We start from the raw sequence: 24,756 nt of genomic DNA, 5'->3' as shown, positions 1-24,756 counted from the left end.
TTTGTGGCTAAAGTTAACATCTTGCTTATTTATTTAAATCTTACTGTGATGCTTTCCCTTGAGATTCTATATGCTGCAAGCAATATAGATCTCAGAGCCCCCTCTTCAGACTTAGTTCCCCCAGGTAACTCCTGCTCTGTCTCCAGCCCAATTGCCCTGGTCTATGCCGCAGGTGTGAAAAAAGTGAATATCTCACTACAGTTCCCCTTTAAGTCTAAGAAAAGATTTAGGCATGATACAAAAACTATATACAAAACAGTGAATAAGAAGTGTGCTCTAAGAAAAGGAAAATTGAGTAAATATAAACTTATGACCTAACTATCTAGTACTAGCATAAAGACAAAACAGGGTTTACAATAGTGCTGTCCAAAGCTGGAAAGCTTAAGTGTAGTAAGTAATATATCTAACTAGGAAGACAGAATAATAGTTGTGACAATTTAATATTCAACCTCATGAAAGACCTGAGAAGGAAAATAACAATACTAGGGTAGGCAGGAAGTGTAGATGGTCAACTTCCAAATGGTGCAGCAAGGACTGAAACAGCATGTTACCTAGGCAGTCACCCAAGGTCTCACAGCAAGGTTGGTACAGCCAGTTTTGGCTAAGGCCTAGAATACCTGGCAGACCACAACAAAAGCAGGAAGGTAAGAAGCCTGTCTTACTCTGATTTGGCAGGGTTCAGCAGTCTTCAAAGGTCTAAAATCTATTTAGCATTGTTTCTTTGAGTGTCTGATCTTGAGCCACATAACTTTCTAGAGACTTCATGAATCTATAAGTCTCTTGCTTGCTCCATCTACAAATGATTCCATATTCTACATATTCCCATTCTAATATATTATCTGAATGGCATGTAAACAGCCTTCCAGAAACAATGTTCTTTCTGCTAGGTTTTGATTATCCTCAGACATGGAACAGCTTCTGCTATACTTTCCATCTGGTGTTCCTGTTTTTTAACCTTATTAGCAGCTTCATTCAATAAGGAACGAGCTGTTTCTGCCAGCATGTTATTGCATTGCACTGTTTCTGCTTTGGTTATTGAAGCATTTAACATATAACAAATTCTGTTTTCTAGTTGGTCATTTTTATGTTCCATGTTTTGTATTCTACCTGTAAGCTCTTTATTTGCCTCTCTAATATTCTGAATTTTTCTCTAAGCATTCTGTATTTTCCCTTCTAATTTTGAGCTCTTCATTGTTATTTTCAATATTATGCATTTTGTTTTTAAGCTCTCTATTGTCATTTTCCATATTTTGAACCCCTGTTACTAAGACTCTTATGGTTTGTAAAATTTCCTTATTGTTTGCACTAATATCAAACCATTTATACTATCATAACATTGATACCCATTCTACTACCAAAATAAGTATATATTTTTTAAACCATGATATTCTTCTCTTAAAATTCCTTGTATATATGAAGTAAAAGGATTTCTAAAGTCTTGCATCATAAGATTATCCACCCTAGGTATGGAACAAATGATCTCATATATTATATCTTCTTAAATTGTGAAGACTATTGCATTTACCTTAGGTGTAATTCTGCTGTCCTCGAACTTTGATGGTTTTAGTTGTTGATCTCAACTTGTGGTGGTAATGCCTGGAGGAGACCCACCAAATAGGATCCAGCAGCAGATAATCCTTCTGATCTTGTTCCCTGTAGAATATCCCTTAACAAACTAAGGCAAGCAAAATTTTGTTAAATGAATGAGTGAAAGGAGCCTTGTGCAAATTTCGGGGACCCCAGCGCTAACAGGTGTTGCCTCTTACTGGCACCTTTGGGCTGCAGGAAACACACCAGCTGGGCAGGTGCCATGTGCGCCACAGCTGCAAATGCAAAGTGGGGAAATGGTAAAAGATGAGAAGCAGTGCAAGCTTTCTCAGGGCCGCTGTGGAGATAAAGTTGTAGGGCAGAGGCAAATGTCCCACAAGCTGTGGTATATCCACCTGGTTAGGCAAGGAACCCTGCCCATTCGGGGTTGGTGTGGGAAGTGAGCAGCATCTGCTGCCTTGGTGAAAACCAGGTCCGGTAAAAATCCGAATTCCACTTCTGACACCAGATATCGACGTTTGGTAAGGATCAGGAGAAGAAAATAGGCTGAATAGATGTTTATTCAGGGAGAAATAACTTACAACATAGACAGATGAACTCCAGCAGGTTCCTGTTCCCAGGAATCTGTTCCTGTGCTGCAGGGAAGAGAGCTCTCCCAGTATGCTCCTCAAAATTATTTCCCCTGGGTCACATCCGGCCCTGTCTCCACCCCCAATGGGCGTGGTCTGTGCTGCAGGCAGGGACAAGGCAATTATCTCACTACAAATACTGAATGCTCCATTTAATTCATTTGTCAAACATTAGTCAACCAATGGTAGGGCAATGGCAGAGGTGTTCTTTTAATATGTATAAAGAGCAAATAGGAATTGCTTCCCCTAATACTAAAGACACTCCATAACTGCACATATTATCTGCCTTAAAGAATGGCATACTTTCACATATTCCCTGCCTGAAGGGTGTCTATAAGCCTGTATATGCCCAGATATATTGCTTTTAGATAGGAGATATTCACCAAGAAGGCCCAGACAACCTATGGTAGGAAAGATAATATCTTAGGGACAATAGTTGTTATTTGAGCTCTCTGTATCCATGACAAGTTGGAATGGGTTCCCATATAGTATTTCAGAAAGGCAGAATGTGTTACAGAACTGTCAAAGCCACTCAGGGAAGCTTTATGTGGAATTAGATGATGAGATCCATCTTTAACTACTTGATGGCAGTGCACATGTTTAATATCAGAACTAAGGAGGCTGTCAGCAATCAAAAATTAAATACAATAATAAAACAAAACACATAAGGAAGAATCAGATTCACCTTAATATGAGTTGTACCATCTGGTGGTATTCTGCATGTATAAAGGGTATTGAAGGAGGAGGCTCTCCTTCTGTTGCTGCTTGCTCTAGCTACCGCTACCAAGTTTATTACTTTACAAGCTTTAGAGCTTTCTCCTTTGGACTTTAAGAGTATAATGATGACCAGCTGAGACATGTACCCTGATGAACTAAACAACTGCTATAGTCTTCAGATGCCCATTGTTAGGCAGCCATTTTTGCACTACCTGAACCACAGCCTATGAGACATTATAATAAATCCATGCATTACATTCATGGAGAGATTCATCCTACCATCCTTGTTCATGCAGAGAACCTCGAATAATGCAGTTAGTTTTTGCTTTCTTTTGATTTTAACCTGCTATTGAACATGTGTTGACTAACAATATTGCTCACAAATACAAACTTCCTAGTTTCATTTCTCTCCAAATAGTAAACCTTCTAGGAAGTCTACTGTTTTCATTACTATGCATTTTCGAAGCACTTGCTCTGAGTTTCAGGGATAAAACTCCTACATTCTTAGAGCCATCATCCAGCTTTCTAGGAGGGGAAAAAGCTACTATCTTGTTTGTCATCTGGATCCTGCTTCTCTTTCTTGATTTTAAGTGCCTGTGACAACCAGGTAAAAAGCAAATGCAGTTGACCTAAACACAATGTTAAGCCATGTAACAATTATCTCTTTTTGTATCTGCATATGTCTCTGTAGGAGTTTGGCTGCAAATCATGTCAAAGGAGAAACTCCTGATTTACAAACAGCCCCTTGGCCCATCCTCATATCATAGAAGAGGTCACTCTCAGGCTGCTTATGGGGGAATTATTGGAGTGGTCTGCCAGATGGTCAAGTTTTCTTCTAGAGAAAATCATAGTTCAGTCAGAAGGGCAAGATGAGCCCAGAGGAGAACTGTTGGAAAAGGTAAACACTGTTTTGTTGAGGGGTTGACTGAGCAAGCAAGACATGTGTTTAGGTCCTGACTCACAAAGAAGGAACATAGCTCTTTCTCAAACCCACAAATGAACATAGTACAGCCATTATCAGCCTGGCGACCTAGACTTCGACCCTCAGGTATTGAGAATGAAATAGATCCCCTCCTTTAACATAATGAAGATGCTTTGGAGAGAATGCAATTGTCTGAATCCAGGGCATTTGTGGTTCATGTCAAGGTTGCTTCATGTCCTGTGCACACTACTACTCCCACCACATGGAGCTGGGGTTATCGGTCCCAAGGGCACTGTGGGCTTAATCACTGAAGTTCCCCAGATGAACTGTTTTCTCCTCTTGATGCAATGCTTGAGTAGGCTGCTCATGAGCTGGTCACATTGAAAGATAACTCCTACTGAATTCCTAAAAGCCTCCCATTTCTTCCATCTACCCCCAAAAGGAGGGAACAGGAATCTATTCCTCATAAGAAGCTTACTAAGAATATATCAAAGGATAAGCAAGATGTCCCTTCCCCAAGTTTTATCTTTTCTTTTTTCAGCCTTTCCTCTATTCCTCATGTTCTGGACCAATACTCCAAGTACTGTCAGTGAATTGTGAACCTCTGTTTATTATTACTCATGTACTATTAAATAATTATTATACTAATTTTTCTGTTGAAAACTTTAATGGCATTCCTGGCCTTACTTGCTGTTTCTTATTACTACTTAAATTCTTCAAAGTGTCAGTTTTAATCTGACCCTGAAAGAACTTAAAAATGGCAGTAACTTTGTAATGCTAAAGTCTGTTTTAGGATCCAGGTTGTGGTGGTGCTTGCCTTTAACCCTAAACCATTTTAAATGCCATATTCTGCAGGTCTTTGAAAGGTTTGAAGAATTCCTATCTCTCTCAAATACATCTCTGTGTATCTTGAAAAACCTAACTAACTTAACTCTAAGCTTTGACTATCCTAGGAAATTATTTATAATCTGTAATACATTATACATACATTATACATTACATTTATAAATGAGCTATATAAACACAATACCTAAACAAGAGGAGAAATATACATATCACAAAATTGACCTTAAATTTGTATCAATAAATGAAAATACATTCCAAAGCAAAGTAATCATATCTATACCATAATCCCCTTTTTGCCTTTAAAGACATATTGGTTGTGATCATTAACCATTTATGACCAACCCCATTAAAATGAAAACAAACATTTATAAACAATATTTTGGAATTTGGGCGTTGTTCTTTCCAAACTACTTCCTGCTGATAGGGGGCACTGTCATAGGGATCCTAAGAAGACACAGAAATCCTGGCTGTAGTCTGCAAGGCTGGCTTGTTCAAGCTGTTTTAAATGAAGGATCACCTGGTACGCTGTTTCAGGGGGTCTGGCTTGCTCAAACCACATTAGTCTGGAAGGAATCCACAGCTTTTCATTTTCTGTGGAAACAAAAATAGAAATCCTTTTCCCCAGTAACTTGTACATGAACTTAAATTTTTGAGTCAAAGCATTTTTAAAATATATAAATTGAATTGATCCAGCACCATTTGTTTTAACAGTTGTTATTTCCTAAGCAGTCAAAAGATACAAAGACAATATAACACCATATAGTAACCAGATTCTCTCTGAGCTTTTCATCTTTACGTGGCTTTATTATTACTCTGTTTGTTTTACATTTTATTTTTTGAGAAAGGGTTTCTCTATGTAACTCTTATCTGTCCTGGAATTTACTCTGCATACCAGGTTTACTTTGAAATCACAAGAGATCTGCTTGCCTCTGTCTCTCAAATTCTGGGATTAAAGTTGTGTGCCACCACACCCAGTTCCTCTTTGTCTTTTTAAAACCATTTAATTTTTTCACTATGTCTATGTATATTTTAAAACACAATGAAAACCTTTAGAGGTTTTTCTTAATATGATTTTGTCTTTACTGTAAATGTTTATATTTTTCTGGCCATGAGTCTTTTATCTGGTAAACAACAATATTGCTGAAATGAAAGTGATATTTGTTCTTGCTGTGGTTTACCAAAGATGGCGGCAGGTGTTTTTACCGCCAGCACTGAAAGTTGTGCCCACGGCCTTGGTCTGCACTGCCATTCAGCAAGCATGCTGCCGGCTTGGAGATGTGGTCGCTGCCATTGCCATCTCTCATACACACCAATACATTGTTAGCTGTGATTCTATAAAGCCATGCAGTTTTTTGCAGCTTTTGCTGAGTCAGGAACCGTCCCTTAAAGGAGCCGCGCAAATATCTAATTGTCTCTCACAAAGCAGAGTCCAACCGAGAAAAACACTGCTACCAAAAAACCTTGCTTGTCTCTGTTCTAAAACCTTTTTAAGCTTTTGTTAAATTTTAAATGGGCACCATACGTAAGGAGTGTGTTTTTTTTTCTCCTGCTGCCAGTCTTGTCCTGCAGCCGCACCAGCCCCAATTAACACACTGAGACTCGGTATTTGATATTATGTTGTTGGCCAGTTACTAGTTACTTATCAGCTAGCTCTGTCTTAAGTATTAACCCATTTCTATGTATTTCCATGTCGTCTTACCAAGAGCAGAGGAACTGCGGTTCTGTTCTCTCCAGAGTCTCCATCTTGACTCCTCCTTCCTACTTCTTCTATCCTCCTTGTCTCCTAGTCCCTCCTATCTTCCTTCCCTATTGGCCAACAGTGCTTTATTCATTAACCAGTATGAGAAACATATTTACATAATGGCATCTCCCATCAAATGTCATTACTGGGGTCCCTGTGACATTGGTACACTGGTACTGGTACTTGTGTTGCGCACAGCATTGCTGGTCACATTAACGCCCAATGTGAGTCTGCTCTGCTCCAAGGCCTTTGCTGGCACAGCAAATGCCTCCAGCTTCTTCTCCCCATTGGCCATGTAGGAGTTCTGACAGACACAACATCTGCAATGTACGCAGGCTCTCTGGTTAGAGTAACAATGGCAGCACTGTCTGCTGCATGTAAAATTACTTGGATTTTGCATATCATGCCCACATTTACATCCTTTCTTTCCCTGAGGCTTTTTGTACACAGTCATGGTAGGACTTCCTGGCATGACATGATGACTAAGAATCTTTGCCTTTCCTGCCTTGTCTTTTTTAAGAATACCTGGCTTGGGTTTAGAGTGGGATTTCTAGGATCCATGTTCATGACTATTTTTCATGCTTTTAGTAGATAAAAGTACACTTTTGGTGGTCTTGGTTGTTATGCCTCCATTGGAAACTGTAGCTATAAGTTGAAGGACGATTTTCCTTTCATGCTTCACCATCACAAGAGCAGAAGCCCCAAGTGTTGTGCCTCTGATAATGGTAGAAATTGGAAGTGGCTGAACTTTTTCACTGTCAATTTCAGATCTGGTTCTTTTTCGATTCAACTTTGCTACCTTTGGAGTTGCTGCTGTACTTGCTAACACATGAGGTGTAGGGCTGGTAGACATAAAAATATTATGGTTAAGAGACTTGCAAGAAAGCTTCAAAAAAGTTTCATTGGATACAGTGGCTTCCAAATTTGTATACAAATTAGGACATCCAAACTGCGGATTACTTCCTCATCACTCAGCAAAAAAAGAGTCACCAGGTTTTGTCTCTTCACTCAAACTCCAGATATCAATACCTGTGGAGCACAAGTCAGTGGTTACCATGTCACAGACAGGTGACAGGCTCTCAGACAGGTCCTCAGTTTTTATATCAACAGTATTACACATGTCAATCATATTTGGATGTTTGGGTGAGGAGATATTTATACCAAATCTATCTATTGAAACTCCTTTGTAATTAGGCAAATCATTGACAACAGAACTGCCAATAGCAATGCTGAGGGCAATTTCAGACTTTGGAGATAAATTAGCATGGGGATCTGCTGTGGGTTATAGGGTTGAAGGTAAAGGGGAATGTGTCAAACACAGAGTGAAGGATGAGTCTGAAGGTTTCTCTGTGTCCTCACAAAACAATGATCCTTCATTGAGTAAAGCTAAAATATAAGAAGAACAGTCAACTGCTTCTCTTATGTCCTGTGCCAGTCTTGTCTGGGTTATATATTCACATAGTTTCTTATAGCAGTTTACTAGGATGCTTAACTGCTTGTTTTCCTCAAAGTGCTCATAGTCTATGCACCAGCTACATGAAGTTTTCATCATCATTTTCTTGCCTTTACAAGTTTTGCAGACATAGTGTTGGCAGGTGGATTTGGTGGGTGCAATAGGATCTTGTAGCAAATGTCCACAAACACAGCAAGAGAGGGACTGTCGCAAGTAAGGCAGGATCCTGATAATCTTTTGAAATGCCTTGGGGTCTCCAGGGTCATGGTTGAGCACTAGGCGGTTGGTGGAAATGTAGAGAGCAGTAGCATTCACGGGGTTCATTGCCAAAACTTGAACACCAATGGCTCTCAGTTGAAAAAAAAATCCGGATGCAAGTTTCTAAGCAGCCAGGGAACAATGGCGAGTTTACAACTATTAGGAGAAATCTGAGCCGAACCACAGGCCAAAAAAACAACTAAAATCCATGCAAGTGTGCAAAGCTAAAGCTTCCTCCCACACATGGGGCCTCGGTGCCCCTCCTCTGTCCCTTAGTCCTGCAGACCAAAGAGAGAGGAAACTAGTGAGCAACCAGCTTTCAAGTTCAACCAAGGTGGCCACAGATTGTATGATCTGGCCTGGAATGGCACTTGGTTTAGCCCTGTAGCTCTCCTGGTGGCCTGGGCTCGAGCAGCATATCTGGCAGCAGATGCACCTCTGGATGGAGCTGCAGAGCATCAGTATGGACCTGATGGGTTCCAGGTGAACACCCATATCTTCAGCCAGGGGCCCTTACTCCATTGCAGTGCCTGTGAAGGGGCAGTGGTATGACAAGGACTACCATGCAGGAGTGGAGTGCCAGAAGCTTAGGCAGTGGTGGGTGTGGCTGCTGTAATCTTGCAATACTAGATATTGGGTCCATTCTGTGCCTCAAGCAGGAGGAAAGAGGCCCCTGCCCAAAAGGGAGACCAGGGAGAAAATGTGCAGGCCCAAGGTTCTATGAGTGGGCAGAAAACAGGCCCAGCTAGCAGTGGCTCCACCACTTATTCCTAGGTTCCAAACTCAGGATCACCATCACAATTGCAGGCCATTCACAGCCCCAGCCCACTCACAGCCCTGCCATCTTTTCAGCACAGCACTGATGACTCATCCCAGCTCTACTGCCACTGCCACTGCCTGCTGAGCTATGGCTTAGGTGAGTTCACTGCTCCAGGCCACCACCACAGCCTAGCAAAGAGGCCCTCTGCAGTCCCCTCCCTTGGGCCTGGCTGCCCTCACCTTCACTTCATGCACAGCTCTACCTCATTTGGGCACATACTGCTCTGGTTGTGGTGGATGGTGCAGTGCTTCAGGCCCACCTGGTATCCTAGAACAGAGCATGCTTAGTGCAAGCCTCATGCTCTCTCTGCCCCTTCCCCAGGAGCTCTCAAATTCTCTCTCTCCTAGGTTGTATGGGTTCTGGTGGATTGGTTAGAAGGCACATTGTCACTTCACTTGGGCTGTCCCTGTAGTGCACTGTGGTGCAGGGCCCAGGGTCCCAGGGGGCCTCCCCATATCTAGCTGCCTTGAGATCATTATGTCAAGGGGCAGAGACACTGTCATCCTTGAGACTCTGATGTGGCTAGCCCTAGCTAGCATGGGCAAAGCATGCTTTCAATCGCTCCCCCCCCCATCCCTGCATCTTCCTTTCCATCCGCTTCCCCTTTCACCTGATTTGTCTCTAAAAGCCCCCTTTATGCCCTCCTGGAGCTACCGACTGGCCCATGCCATGTGCAACACACCTCACAACTCATATTCCCCTGCCCGATAATGTAGCCTTTCGCCATTAATAGTGCACTTTGACAGGCCATTTAGAAAACCCTATAAACACATTAGCCCATGCACACCATCCCCGCCTGCCTAGCTGCAACCCCTTCCCCCACGTACCACCCCCAATCAAACATGAGCACACTGCTCATGACCTGCTCTCCACTTCTGGCTCCTAGAACAGGGCATGCTCAGTGCAATCTTCAAGCTCTCTATGCCCCTCCCACACGTTCTCTCAAATTCTCTTTCTCCAAGGTTTTGGTGGATTGGATAGAAGGCATATTGTCCCTTCTATTGGGCTGTCCTGTAGTGCACTATGGTACAGGGCCTGGGGTCCCAGCCAGGCCTCCCCATGTCTCACCAACTGATGTGGGAGGAGGAACCTCTGGATAATAGACCAATAGACTCTAACACAATTGAGGCAGTCATCAAAACCCTCCCAACCAAAAGAATCCCAGGGCAAGATGGCTGCAGTGCAGACTTCTACTAGAAATCCAAAGAAAAGCAAATACCAATATTCCTCAATAGTTCCACACAATAGGAACAGAAGGCATATTACCACACTCTATGAGGCCACAAGTACCTAGGTACCAAAGATACAAAAAGATACAAACGAGAAAGAGAACTACAGACTAATATCCCTCATGAACACGAATGAAAAAGGCCTCAATAAAACACTAGCAAATCAAATCCAGGCACACATGAGGGAAGTCATCCACAATGACAAAGGAGGCTTCATTCCTGCATTGCAGGGATGGTTTATCATGTCACACCCAACCTCAATCAACAAGGAAGACACAACTCAGGGGAGATCTTCTAGCAGTTTAATCATGATCCTTGAACATGCTTCTTCTTCTAACTCCAGGGAAACAGAGTTAAATCCCCTTGTGCAGACCAACGCTAGTGAGCAATGTGGACCCTGCAGATAGGATGCTCTTATAGGGAAGCAGGCATGCTGAACAGGCTTAGCCAAATAAGGACTTGTTTATGACAGAGAGCGCTCACCATCTGGAAGTTGGAAGGGGGAAGCCAGTGCCATCTTTAAAGCATGGCACTTCGCAGCTCTCTACATTATCATTTGAAAATCTATCAATGTGATCAACCATATAAACAAACTGAAAAAGAAAAACCATGTGATCATCTTACTGGATGCTGAAAAAGCCTTTGATAAAGTTCAACCCCATTTCATGATAAAGGTCTTGGAGAGACAGGGATAATCAGTAAACCAACAGCCAACATCAAACAGAATGCAGAGAAACTTAAGGTGATTCCTCTAAAATCAGGAACAAGATAAGTCTGTTCTCTGTCCATAGTTCTTCAATATTGTCCTTGAAGTTCTTGCAAAAGGAGTAAAACAACAATAAGAGATCAACTGGATGCAAATTGGAAAGTAAGAGTCAAACTATCATTATTTGCACATGATATGATAGTTTACATAAAGGACACAAAAAGCTCTACCAGGGAACTGCTACAGCTGACATAAACATTCTGCAAACGAGCAAGATACAAGAGAAGATCAAAAAAATCAGTAGCCCTACAATATACTACAATATACAGATGACAAAGGGGCTCAGATAGAAATCAGAGAAATATTACCCATTACAATAGCCACAAACAACATAAATTATGTTTGACTAATGCTTACCAAACATGTGAAAGATTTATATAGCAAGAATATTGGGTCTTTTGTAAGACCCTCAGAATGAGGAGTCTTCCAGGTTCGGTCGATACCCCAAGAAGTCAATGTCCAGTCCAGTTGCTGCAAAACGCAAGAGGCTTTAATGAACAGGAAACGTTTGCACAAACGGGCTCCTCCAGCATGCAGGCTAGAGAGAAGCCCCCTCCCCTGGGCCCAGGTGTTTTTAAAAGCAACCCCACAAGCTTAGGGAGGGGGTGGGACCCTCTGTCCATTGAGTACCTGACCCTTGGAGGCCGGATGGTGTGCTATTAGGGTCAGCAGACCTTAGGGCCTCAGGTGTGCTAATTAATCTTGTCTGGGCAAACCAGAGTTACAGCTATCTCTTGACACTATTTACCACCTGTTGACTCACAGGAAAGGAGGGGCAGTGTGAATTCTTCTTATCTCAGTGCCTTGTGAGAGGAAGCTAGCAAATTCCAAGGAACAGATATTGGTTTCTAGGTTAGTCCATCATTAACATTACTTTTTAGGTCTTTCACTTTAAAGAAGTAAATTAAAGAAGATACCATAAAACAGAAAGATCTACCATGCATATGGATATGTAGGATAAATATAGTAAAGATAGAAATCTTGCCAAAAGAAATCTAAAAATTCATTGCAATCCCCACCAAAATCCCAGCAGAATTATCCACTTACCTTGAAAGTATAATAACCTATATTAAATGGAAAAACAAAAGACTGAGAATAGCCAAAACAACCAAGTACAATAAACAAATTTCATGATGCATCACCATTGTCAACTTGAAGCTGTACTATAGAACTATAGTTCTGAAAACAGCTTTGTATTGACACAAAAATATATAGGTAGACAAAAGGAATTAAATCAAAAACCCTGATAATATCCCTCCCACCTACGATCATCTGATTTTTGACAAAACAATACAGCTAAAAGTATACAATGGGAAGAGGATCACATCTTTAACAAATTTTGCTGGCATAACTGGCTGTTGGTGTGTATATAAGACTGCAGAAAGACTGAGAAGCGTATGTAAGGCAAAGGACACAGTTGGTAAGATCACACAGCAGCCCAGAGACTGGCAAATGGTCTTCTATTACCCTATATCTGACAGAGAGATGATCTCAAAAATATATAGAGAAAACAAGAAGCTAGTCACCAAAACACCAAATCACCATTTAAAAAAAATGGGGTACAGAACTGAATAAAAAATTATCAATAGAGGAAATAGAAAAGGCTGAAAGACACTTAAGACAGTGCTCATCATCCTTAGCTATCCGGGAAATGCAAATAAAAACAACTCTTAGATAATGTCTTACTCCTGGTAGAATTGCTAAAATTATTAACACCAATGACAACTTATGATGGAGAGGATGTGGAGAAAGGGGAACCCTCCTTGAATGCTGTTGGGGTGCAAACTTGTACAGCCATTTTGGAGAGAATTATGGTGGTTGCTCAGTAAAATCAAAATCAGTCAATTACTGGATCAGGCAATCCCACTAGTTGGCATATATCTAAATGAACCACATCCATACAACAAAAAGATCTGTTAAACTATGTTTGTAGCAAGAACCTGAAAACAACCTAGATGCCCGTCAACTGAAGAATGGATTACAAAGTCGTGGCACATTAACACAATGAAATACTACTCTGTGTGGGAAAAAATTGGAAGCTTGAAGTTCACAGGCAAATGGAGGGAATTTGAAAAAACCATCCTGAATGAGGTAACCCTGTAAAAAAAATGAGGAACATGGTATGTACTCACTCATATATGGGTTTTCGACATAGATAAAGCATCAACAGTGATGGGACCTGTCATGCTGTAAACATGTTTCTCATACTGGTTAAGTAATCAAGCACTGTTGGCCAATAGGAAAGCAAGAGAGGCGGGACTAGGAGACAAAGAGGAAAGAGGAAGGAGGAAGGAGGAGTCAAGATGGAGTTGGGAGAGAGCAGGACGCCAGCCGGCTCTCAGTAAGATAACCATGTGGAAATATTTAAATAAACAGAAATGGGTTAATAATTAAGACAGAGCTAGCCAAGAAAAAACAAGTAACAGGCCAACCGTATTATATAAAATACAAAGTCTCTGTGTGTTATTTGGGGCTTGTGTGGCAATGGGACAAGACTAGGTAAACAATATATGGATGTGAAGTAGTATACCCAAAGCATGCTCAACTATACCACAGATTATCTATGTTCATAGCCACATTTTTCATAATAGCCAGATCTTGGAAACAACCTATATGACTATCAAATGAAAAACAGATAAAGAGAATGTAGAGTATGTACACAATGGCATACTCCTTAGTGATCAAAAACAGTAACATCCTAAAATTTCTAGGTACATGGACAGAACCAAAATAACTACCAAGAGAAGTACCCAAAATTCAGAAAGATACATAATATATACAGTAATCATAAGTGTGTAGAAGATATAAAGTAGATAATACCCAACCAACAATCTAAAACCGCTGAGAATCAATTACACTCTTGCAGAAACAGATAGAAACATATGAATAAATGCACAGGTAATCATTTGGCCAAGCTCCTGGAGTACAATCACAGGGAGGAAGGAGCAATAATAAAAACAAAGCACTCAAGACTATGATGGCAAAACCTGCCAAATAAGCTGACCCAAGCTAGTGAGAGATCACAGAATCTGATTTGATAACGGGGGAACTACATAAGACTAAACTATGCTCCCTTAATATATGGGACAATGGTGTATCTTGGTGTAATGCTTACAAAACAAGTAAAAGACATATATAATAAGAACGTTGTGGCTCTAAAGAAAGAAATTAAAGAAGATACCAGAAAATGGAAAAATGTCCCATGTTCTTGGATAGGTAGAATAAACATAATAAAAATGGCAATCTTGCCAAAAGCAATCTACAGATTCAATGCAATCCCCATTAAAATCCCACCACAATTCTTCACTGACCTTGAAAGGATAATAATCAACTTTGTATGGAAAAACAAAAGACCCAGGATAGCCAAAACAACCCTTTACAATAAAAGAACTTCAGGAGGCATCACCATTCCTGACTTTAAGCTCTACTACAGAGATATAGTTCTGAAAACAGCCTGGTATTGGCAAAAAATAGACAGGTAGACCAATGAAATCAAATTTAAATCCTGATATTTACCCACACACCCATGAACACCTGATTTTTGACAAAACAGCTAAAATTATACAATGGGGGCGAGGACAGCATCTTCAACAAACGGTGCTGGAACAATTGGATGACTGTGTGTAGAAGACTACAGAGATTCCTATAAGGTCCCTCACACATGGGGGAAAGGAGAAGATCCCCAGAGCACATGGGAATTGGTAGGGGGCAGTGAATGGAGAAAGAAATAGGAGAAAGTGAAAGGGAAGAGAGGAAAGCATGTGTGACTAGGAAGATTCAGTCTGCATAGGAATAAAGACAGAAGAGAGAGAGAGAGAGAGAGAGTGAGAGAGGCAGTGAGACAGAGAGACAGAGGGAACATAAAAGAGGCAGCCATTATTGGTTTGAAGAGAAAACTGAACCAAAATAAAGTTCTAGAGACCTACAAGGCTGATTCCAACTAATAATTAGAGCAACCATGAAAAGGCCACCATAAATGTCCTTCCCTAATAGTGTGATCAACAACTGACTTATCCACCATCATGGGGTCCTGATCTAGACACTGTTTGAAACAGAAAAAAACACCCATAACTAAACAGTGAGTTATACTAGAATCCAGATGCAGAGAGTGACAACAAGACCAGATTACACAAACACCTAGAGACAGCTGACCTGAACTAGGAGGAGCTAATTGGCCCCCCAGATTTATAGCTGGGAATACAGCATGGGACTGACTCAGAACCCCCTGAATATGGTTCTCAGCTAGAAGGACTGAGCAGTCTAAGGGACCTGATAGAGTGGGCCCGGGATGTATTCATGGTACACAAAATGACCTTGCAGACACATCCCACATGGAGCAATATGGCCTTAACCTAGAGAGAGAAGTCCTAGTCCCTACTTCAAATTACTTGACAGATCTACATGACCCCACCTGGATAGCATAGCCCTACCTGTGGAATGTGCATTGTGCGATGGGAGGGGAGGGAGGTCAGGGTACAAGTTGGGGGGGGTGTCAGCGGGAGGGAGGGAGTGGGAACTGGTATCAACATGTAATATATATATATATATATATATATATATATATATATATATATATATATATGACATTTCCCTCAATTGTTGCCCTTGAGATGTTACATTTCTATTGACTAAAATTATTGCCTGCCCTTGTCATATATTCCCCCCACAAAAAAGTGCAACCAACTTAAAGGGAACTGATATTTGATCAAGATTTCTCTAAAAAGGGAAGCAGCTTACTTTGAGAATACAATATTTATCATCCTTATTTGTTACATTCTATAAATGGTTGAGTATCTGTAGAAAAAATTTTCTGCCAAAATAAAAAAAAAGTTTAATGCAATTATCAATTACATTAATGAGGCAAGTCTAAACTACAGGAGAATTTTCTACACAGAAATAAATAATCAACATCACATTAGAGAAAGGAAATGAAACACGTAAAACCTACAAATATTGGACAGCATTAAACAATCACAGATAAAAGCAATAATGCACTTAAATCAGATATTAAAAAGATACTGATAATTGATAGTTTTGAAAATCAAAATAACATATTTTTAATATGTTGAAAACTTGCCTATACTGACTTCAAAAAACTTCACACTTCCCTAGAGAGAACAACATTTGCAGCACAAGTTCTGATAGATATTAATAATAAAATTTGGAGTCAGCTCTCAGAGGGTGAAAGCTGATGGATCTCAGAAGCACAGCCATGTGAGCCTCTAGAGTTCTTACCTCTACCAGTGTTCAGACCAAAGGACCGATCCTGTTGTCACAAGGCCTTCTCGATTGACTGCTGTCTTTATGAAAGCTCAGAATGACTGCTCAGACTGAACACCCTCACTGCAAGCCCTCTTGTCTCCTACCACATTATATTCCCCTCTGTCCAGCCATATCCCTCCTATCTCACCATAGACAGTGCTGGGATTAAAGGCATGCCATCTCAATGCTGGGATAACATTTCTGTTAGCAGTTTCTCTTTTAGGTGGAGTCTTTCTCTCTCCCTCCCTCTCTCCCCTTATTAATGGCTTTCCCTCTTCCTCTCCCTATGTTTCTCTGTAGATATCTCCCTAACTCTCTCCCTTTTTCTCCAATCACTCTTTCTCTAATAGGCCAAAGTGGCACTGAGCTAATAGATACATGTATCTTTCTCCTAAAAGGTGGGATTAAATCTGTGTCCCACTGCTGCCTGTTTATGGATGACCTTGCATACTTCATTTCCTGCCTGTATGGCTAACTAATGTCTTAGGTGTGTGACTAACTTGTGATTGAGTGTATGTAGTAACTAGTGGCTTTGTGTGGGTGGGCTAACTAAAGGCTTATTTGTGTGACTTGGCGCTTAACCACGTGTGTAGCTATCTAATGACACATCTCTGTGTGGCGCCTGCGCTGCTGTCAAAGCCCGAGAAGCTGGGGATTGTGTAGATGTTAAGAACACAGGACTCTTGCTTTATATTAAGAAGGTTCTTCAGTATTTCCCTTTTAGTCTGGGGGGCTAGCTTATATACCACAGCACTAGATGGAGGAGGGGGAACCAGAGCCTTTGGTTAGTCATCTCAGGTTCCAAGAACAGGTTAGTGTGCATTCAGGGTTGCAGAAGCCAAAGGAACAATAGCATTTTGCATTACAAAACATGTCTCCTGTTTTCCAGCTGTTACAGCTGCCTGCCCTGAGGGCAGATGGAGGGGGAGTAAATTCTTAGTCTAGGTCTTAATTCTTACAATTCCCCCTTTTTTATTTTCTATGAGAGACCCCCTAGCTTAGGTCTCGCAGAGTGTGGCACCCCTTACCGGTCTTCAGGGGCCCCAGCAACCTCATGTTTTAGGCTGGGGGGGCTTCACTGCAAGTTGCCCGTCATGGGGGTACCTCATTTCTGCAGCATCTGTTAACAGACCTCATGATTATTGGGAGAGCCATGGGCCAGACTGTGTTTCTTTTGTGAAAAGAACTGTCAGACCATGCATAGCACAAGAATCCCTACCCCAACCAATACTGGCTCCAACTTGCTGAGAGACAATGTGCCATTCAAAACCTGTGACCAACCTCCAATCTGGGCCATGGCATTCCACCTGCCATCTGCTGAAATAGGAGTAATTCAGGTCTTATTGACCTCTACTCTCTGGTCAGCCAAAATACTGGTAAAATTTACAAAAGACAAGGCCCTGCCAGCATTGAGGCTGTTGACCCCTACAGAGACATTTGCATTCCAATCAAGGTGATACAAGAGGAATGACAGAATGAAAGCAGGAGGCCTGCTATACCAACCCAAATTCCCTAATTGTTCCTGAAGTGGGGCAGTTTGGTGATTTAAGTCAAAACTGAATATGAGAGTCCAAATCCAATACGAGCTTTCAAGCAGGACATTCTCTGCAGTTAGGGCTTCACTGATTCTGCCCGCCAGCTGGTTAACAGTCTCTACATTGGCAGCGAACTGAGCGACAGCAATCCCTGCAATGACAGCGACAGTCACCTACACAGCAATGACAGGAATGATGGCAGCAGTGAAATCAAAGTCCCTTCTTGGCTGTAGAGGATAATTTCTTCTCCCCCAACTCGGTCTTCCATTATCATTGGGGCGAGGTCAGGAACTCGAACTACGAGGTCACTGGTGTCTCATGGGGGCCATAAATTGCTCAGGAAGAAGGTTGTGGAAGAACTATTGAAAGATTTTCCCTCCCCCAAGGATCCTTTAAAGGTGGAGCACAGTGTCTCCAAGACAAGTGCCTATGCAAGTCATAACTTCCTGGGGTGCTTTCAGCATAGGGGCCCTGATATAGGGGCCACATAGCAGCATTTTCCTGTTCCTGCTGGAAGTTTATGTTATAGGACCTCTCTGAGTCCCCAGCAATTGCTCATGCTTGCATTGGGGTGAAAATCAGCAAGGGAGTCATTACTCAAAGCTATGCATAAAACCAAGAATCACCCATTGGGCAATTGAGAAAAATTAAGCACTCTCTGGAAGCCAAGGCTCCCCTGAGTCAGGAAGGTCAAATTACTCAGTAATGAAGTTTCTATTGGCACATTGGCAACCAGTAGTCGCAGGGAATGTTCTCTCCTGACTAACTGGCATCAGGATGTGGGGTTCCTCACCAAGGCCCAAACCACTTGTTCCTCCATGGGCCAGGGATTCCAGTACAGCAGGATTAGGTTCCTGATTAGGATCCACAGGACGAACATGTTGTTCTGGTATCCAAATAGGTTTCTCTGTTTCTGGGGGAAAAACACAAACAGCCCCTCAGGCCCTAGCTAATAGTGGGGGTGGGCGGTTGCCATAGTCGTGTAATTATGTCTTTCCATCTGACCCATCCCAATGTTTGGGAGGGTTTGTTCCAATGTTTCTCCATGGCAGGCATGTTAATTTTATCTACAGTCAAAAAATTTAAATTAAAAAGTATAGTGGATAACTGAGAATTGGGGGAGAGCCTATATTCCCCCTTTTTTATTTTATTAAAATATTGTTTAAGTGTGGCATGAGTGTCTTTCACGATGGCTTGTCCCATAGAGTTGTGTGGGATGCCAAATGCATGATTGATGTGATGTTCCTTGCAAAAGGCCAAGAAGCGATGACTAGCATATGTGGAACCATTGTCTGTTTTTAAGATATCAGGAACACCATATAGGCAAAGGCCTGTAAACAATGAGACATGACATCTTTAATCTTTTCTCCCCAGGTTAGAGATGCAAAAAACCACCTTAAAATATGTATCCACAGAAACTTGCATATATTTTAATTTTCTAGCTTAAGGCAGATGAGTGACATCCATTGCCAAATATTGTATGTATTCTCATGCAGCAGGCAGCAGGAGTGAGGAGAAGTGGGATCAGAATCTCCTTGTGAAATATCAGATAAGGGTCTAAGCTGTCCAGTGGTTAGGGCCAAACTAGATCAAACCCAATTTGTATCTACCAATAATTTTTGAAAATCATTAATTTTGGTCAGTTTATCCAGGCTTAAAGTAATCTTTTGAGGACTGATACCAGAATATAACAATTGGTGACCCAGGTATTGATAGGGAAATTCTGGGGCTATTCTTAAGCCAGCTAGTTGAAGATTATGTTGTATTTCTCCAAAAGCCTCTTTCATTTCCTTAGAATCCGGGCTGGCTAAAAGAATATCATCCATATAATGTAAAATATACAGGGATTGAAATTTCTCTGTAATGGAGGCAATGGGCAATGATACATAAATTTGACAAATTGTGGGTCATTGGCCATTCCTTGAAGCAACACCACCCATTGATATCTCTTATAAGGCTTTTTAAAATTAATAGAAGGTATGCCAGATGCAAATCGCTAACTACCCTCAGGATGCAAGGCAAAGCTAAAAATGTAATCTATTAGGTCTACAAATAACAAATGATAACCTTGAGGATACCTACAGGGGATGGTAAGCCAGGTATGTGGCTCCCATAATTTGCATGCAATCATTAACAGCTCAGAAATCTTGTAGGAGTCTCCATTTTCCAGATTTTTTTCTTTATAACAAAGATTGGAGTATTCAATGGGGAAGTAGAAGGAACAATATGTCCTGCCTCTAATTGTTCCTTTAGAAGTTGATGTGCAGCCTGTAATTTCTCAATAGATAGTGGCCATTGCTCCACCCATACTGGGTCATCAGTTTTTCAGATGATAGAAATGGGACCAGGCTGCATAGCAATAGGCCCTAGGGAAAATTTCCCAGCTCAGAGTGATCTCACACGCTTTTGATAATTAAATTTTTAGATACAACAGACTGAGGGTCACCTTGGGGGAATTTACCCAGTCCTCTTCCTTGTATATAACCTTGGTCAGCCAGCATATTTTTCACAGGCTCAGTAGTAAGAACTGCTCCCATGGCCAAAGCACATCTCTTCCCCAAAGATTAACAGAGTTATGAGTTATTACAAAAGTTGAAAAAAGACTTGTATGTCTATCAGCTGACCATTTAGGAAACTGAGTACTACATGCTGGAGCCACAGCAATTCCTTCTGAAACATCCTGGTTGTCCACACACAAAGCAATTCTTTTGTCTGGCTCCTCCATCCTTCCCACCTATTTGCATGACTGAAGCTATAACCTGGCCCATAATGTGATGACGATCTATGTCCCAACATATGCATACATACTCATTAAGACTTTTGGCCTTATGGGGACTTAAAGCCTCTTTACAAAACTTGTTTGCATTTTCAAATGTGAATTGTTTAACAATGGGCATGGCATTTCCAACATCACCAAATATGTGGCCTGACAGCTGTAGGAGGTGGTCTGAAAAATCTGAATAGGGCTCAGACAGTCCCTGCCATACCTTAGATAGTTGATCTCCTGCAGCCTTATTAGGCAGGGCTTTGCAAGGTCTAGTAGCAGCAACAGCATTTTGTGCATGGACTTTTGGGTCAAAAAGAATTTGAGCTGCAAGTGTAGAATATTGCCTAGTGCGTGTGAGCATATCTAAATTCCTAGCAGGAAATCCAGTAGCAGCATTACTTTGTGTGGTTTCCTTGCAAAATTCTTGAAATTTGCCTCTCCAGAGCAAATAGTCACCCCCACTCAGCACAAGTCTATAGAACTGCATCCAATCACTAAGGGTGCAATTTAATGCTGCAAAAGAATCAAAAATTCTCTGAGTAAAAGGAGCATGGGGCCCATAAACAGTGAAAGCCTCTTTAACCTGTTTTATATCCTTAAAATTTAATGGGCTGTGCTCCCTTACCATGGTATCCTCCAGATTCAGTGTCTCAATCACTGGAAACACTTTTCTTTCCTATTCTTATGCTTCTACCTTGGTTATTAAATTTTTGGCCTCTTCCTCTAACACTCGAGGTACAGAGGACCTACAAAAGAATCAGAATCACAAAAGGGGTTGTGTCTTGGTGGTTGGCATATGCGCTCACCAGCTTCAGTTTCTGATTCCAAAGTATCCCCTTCATCAGTTACAACATGACTATCATCTCTTAGTTGGGATCCCTCTTTTCCCCTGAGAGATTGTTCAGATTCTAAATCTTGTAATTCCTCAAAAGTCCTATTCATCTCTGCCATTTTTTCTTTTAAATTGTTGCAATGAATTGTTTACCTGTCTTGTTTTAGTCCTATTGCCCTGTCTTTTCAATAGGGCCACTCATAGTCCACTGAGCATTTCCTTACAGTTACTGGCACTCATCCTTCAATACACCCTCATTCACTTACTTTTGCAGGCCAGCCTTCAAGGGTGATCTCATAGATGATCCTTTCTTTCCCAATCTTGGTTGGACCTACACTTGTAGCACCTGTGCCAGGAAGTGTTCCACAAATCGGGCGAAGGCCTAGAGATTGAAATAAAGACAAGACAGAGGGTCATTCATTCAATGGCAATGACGGAACACCAAATGCCAAATGCAGTTTACTGAGGGGAAAGAATGGTCTTAAATACTGACTTATAGCACAGTGGAAAATTACAGGAATTTTAGGCTTAGCTCCTCCCTACGAGCTGTGTGTTGTCATGAGGTGTGCTGTCATGAGGTGTGCTATCAAAACAGGAGGAGTACCAAAACAGCCTTGGGGCAAGGAGTTCTAGCCAACAGCTTCAGGCTTGCTCATGTTCTCTCAGGGGTCGATGCAGAGTCCTACATCATAACTGTGTTAAACAGGAAGTGTGATAAACACATTGTAAATGTCTGCTTCTTTGACAATATAGTCATATCATTCTGGTGCTTCCCACATTATTTCATTGCATGGACATTATAATGTATTCATCAAGTTTCCTTAGAAGGAAACTGAATTGGAAGTTCACATAGACATTTCCTTGGCCCTTTAAAAAGCCTATAGCACTGACGGAAAAAAAAATCAAAATGAATAGACATAACGGGAGACACAAGCTAGCAGATCAACTATACTCATAAAAAAATAATCAAAGAAATTTTATGATAGGGCCAGCCTCTCACAGAAATATCCTAGCCCCTGGTACCCACATCTGTCTTTGTTAGGATTTTATTGCTGTGAAGAGATACTACATACCATGGGAACTCTTAAAAAGAAAACATTTATTTGAGTTGTCTCACTTAATATTTCAAAGATTCAGTTAATAATCATTATGGGTGGAGCAAGGCAGCCTGCAGGTGAATGTGGTACTGGGGGTTAGTGTCCTTAAATCTTCACTCAGAGCTAACAGAATGTTCACCAACACACTGGCCAGCATCCTGTATATAAGAAACATCAATGCCTGTCTCTGCCCACATCCAGTGACATACTTCTTCTAACTAGAAAAGCCCACTCCCACAATCCCCCATCCCCTAATCCTCTTTTAGTAGCACTCACAGACTGTGGACTGAGAGTTGGAGGACTTTCCTTTCATCAGACTAAACCCTGTGAATGTCTGTGATAATTATTTGAATTGATCCGTTCAAGGAACCCTGGCAGTGCAACCAGGAGCTATCCCAGATGCATGAACTGGCTGTTTGTAGTGAGACTAGCTGTGTTTATGACACTTGTGTCAATCTCACAGAAATCGGCTGCCTGGGTCTCCTGAGTACTGGGGTTAAAGGAAAGCACAGCCACAAACCTGGCTTATAAAGCAGACTTTTGCATTACATAGGTAATGCCATTTTAAAATTCTTTCAGGGTCAGATTACAACTGAAACTTTGAAGAATTTAAATATTAATAAGAAACAGCAAGTAAGGCCAGGAAGGCAATTAAATTCTTCAACAGAAAATTAGTACCATAATTATTTAATAGTATATGAGTAACATGAAAGAGATGTTCACACTTCACTGACAGGTCTTGGGGTAGAGGTGTGTGAAGATGAGTGAAAGAGGAAAGGCAGAAGAAAGAAAAGATTAAACCTGGGGAAGGGATGTCTTGCTTGACTTATGTCTTATTCTAAGTAAGCTTCTTATCAGGAATATCTTCCAGTTGCCTACTTTCAGGGGGAGATGGAAGAAATGGGAGACTTTTAGGAAGTCAGTAGGAGTCATCTTTCAATTTGACCAGCTCATGCGAAGGCTCCTCATGCATTGTATCATGAGGAGAACACAGTGCATCTGAGGAACTTTACTGAATAAGCCCTCAGTGCCCTTGGGACCGATAACCCCAGCTCCATGTGGTGGGAAAAGTAGTGTTCACAAGATATGAAGCAACACCTCCACCAAGGCCCTGGATTTAAACAATTGCATTTTCTCCTAAGCATCTTCATTATGTTAAAGGACTGAATCTATTTCATTGTCAATACCTGAGGGTCTAAGTCTAGGTCACCAGGCTGATAATGAATCTCCTAAGCTCATTGATTTGTTTGAGAAGGAGCTATGTTCCTTCTTTATGAGTCAGGACCTAAACAGATGTCTTGCTTGCTCAGTCAACCTCTCAACACAACAGTGTTTACCTTTTCAAACAGTTGTCATCTGGGCTAATCTTGCCCAACTGGCTGAACTATGTGTTTCTCTAGAAGAAAACTGGACCACCACTGGCACTTAAATCAGGAAAGAGAAGCTGCATTCAGATGACAAACAAGATAGTATCACCTTTTCCTCCTAGAAAGCTGGATGATGGCTCTACGAATGAAGGAGTTTTATCACTGAAAATCAGAGTAAATGCTTGGAAAATGCATAGTAATGGAAAAAGTAGTCTTCCTAGAAAATTGAATACTTGGAGAGGAACAGAACTAGGAAGTTTGCATTTGTGAGCAATATTGTTAGTTGACACATGTTCAGTAGCAGGTTAAAATCAAAAGAAAGCAAAAAGTAACTTCATTTTTCGAGGTTCTCTGCTTGAACAGGCATGGTAGGATGAATCTCTCCATATATGTATAATGTGGATTTATTATAATGTCTCAGAGGCTGTGGTCCAGGTAGTCCAAAAATGGCTGCCAGCAATGGGAATCTGAAGACCACAGCAGTTGTTTAAATCACCAGGGTGCATGTCTCACCTGGTCATCGTTATACTCTTAAAGTCCAAAGAAGAAAGCTCTAAAGCTAGTAAAGTTATAAACTTGGTAGTCATAGATAGGGCAAGGAGCAACTGAAGGAGAGCCTACTCATTCAATTCCCTTTATACATGCAGGATACCACCAGATGGTGTGACTCATATTAAGGTGAATCTAATTCTTCCTTATGTGTTTTGTTTTATTATTGTATTTCATTTTTGATTACTGACAGCCTCCTTAGTTCTGATATTAAACATGTGCACTGCCACCAAGTAGTTAAAGATGGATCTCATCATCTAATTCCATGTAAAGCTTCTCTGAGTGGCTATGACAGTTCTGGAACACACTCTGCCTGCCTGTCCTGTCTGAAATCCTATATGGGAACCCATTCCAACTTGTCATGGGTACAGAGAGCACAAATAACATCTATTGTCCCTAATATATTACCTTTCTTACC

The 24,756-nt window shown here is 41.2% G+C and overlaps 1 pseudogene; it reads right to left on the bottom strand.

Moving 5' to 3' along the window:
* Positions 1 to 8,180, bottom strand: part of LOC127230043 (E3 ubiquitin-protein ligase MSL2-like) — a 61,434-nt pseudogene extending 53,254 nt beyond the window's left edge.
* Positions 8,181 to 24,756: the final 16,576 nt, after the last annotated feature.

This window comes from Phodopus roborovskii, unplaced genomic scaffold (genome assembly GCF_943737965.1).
Source record: "Phodopus roborovskii unplaced genomic scaffold, PHOROB, whole genome shotgun sequence".
Classification (NCBI taxonomy): Eukaryota; Metazoa; Chordata; class Mammalia; order Rodentia; family Cricetidae; genus Phodopus; species Phodopus roborovskii.
Note: the sequence above shows the minus strand (reverse complement) of the source record. Positions and strands in the feature narration are given on the sequence as shown.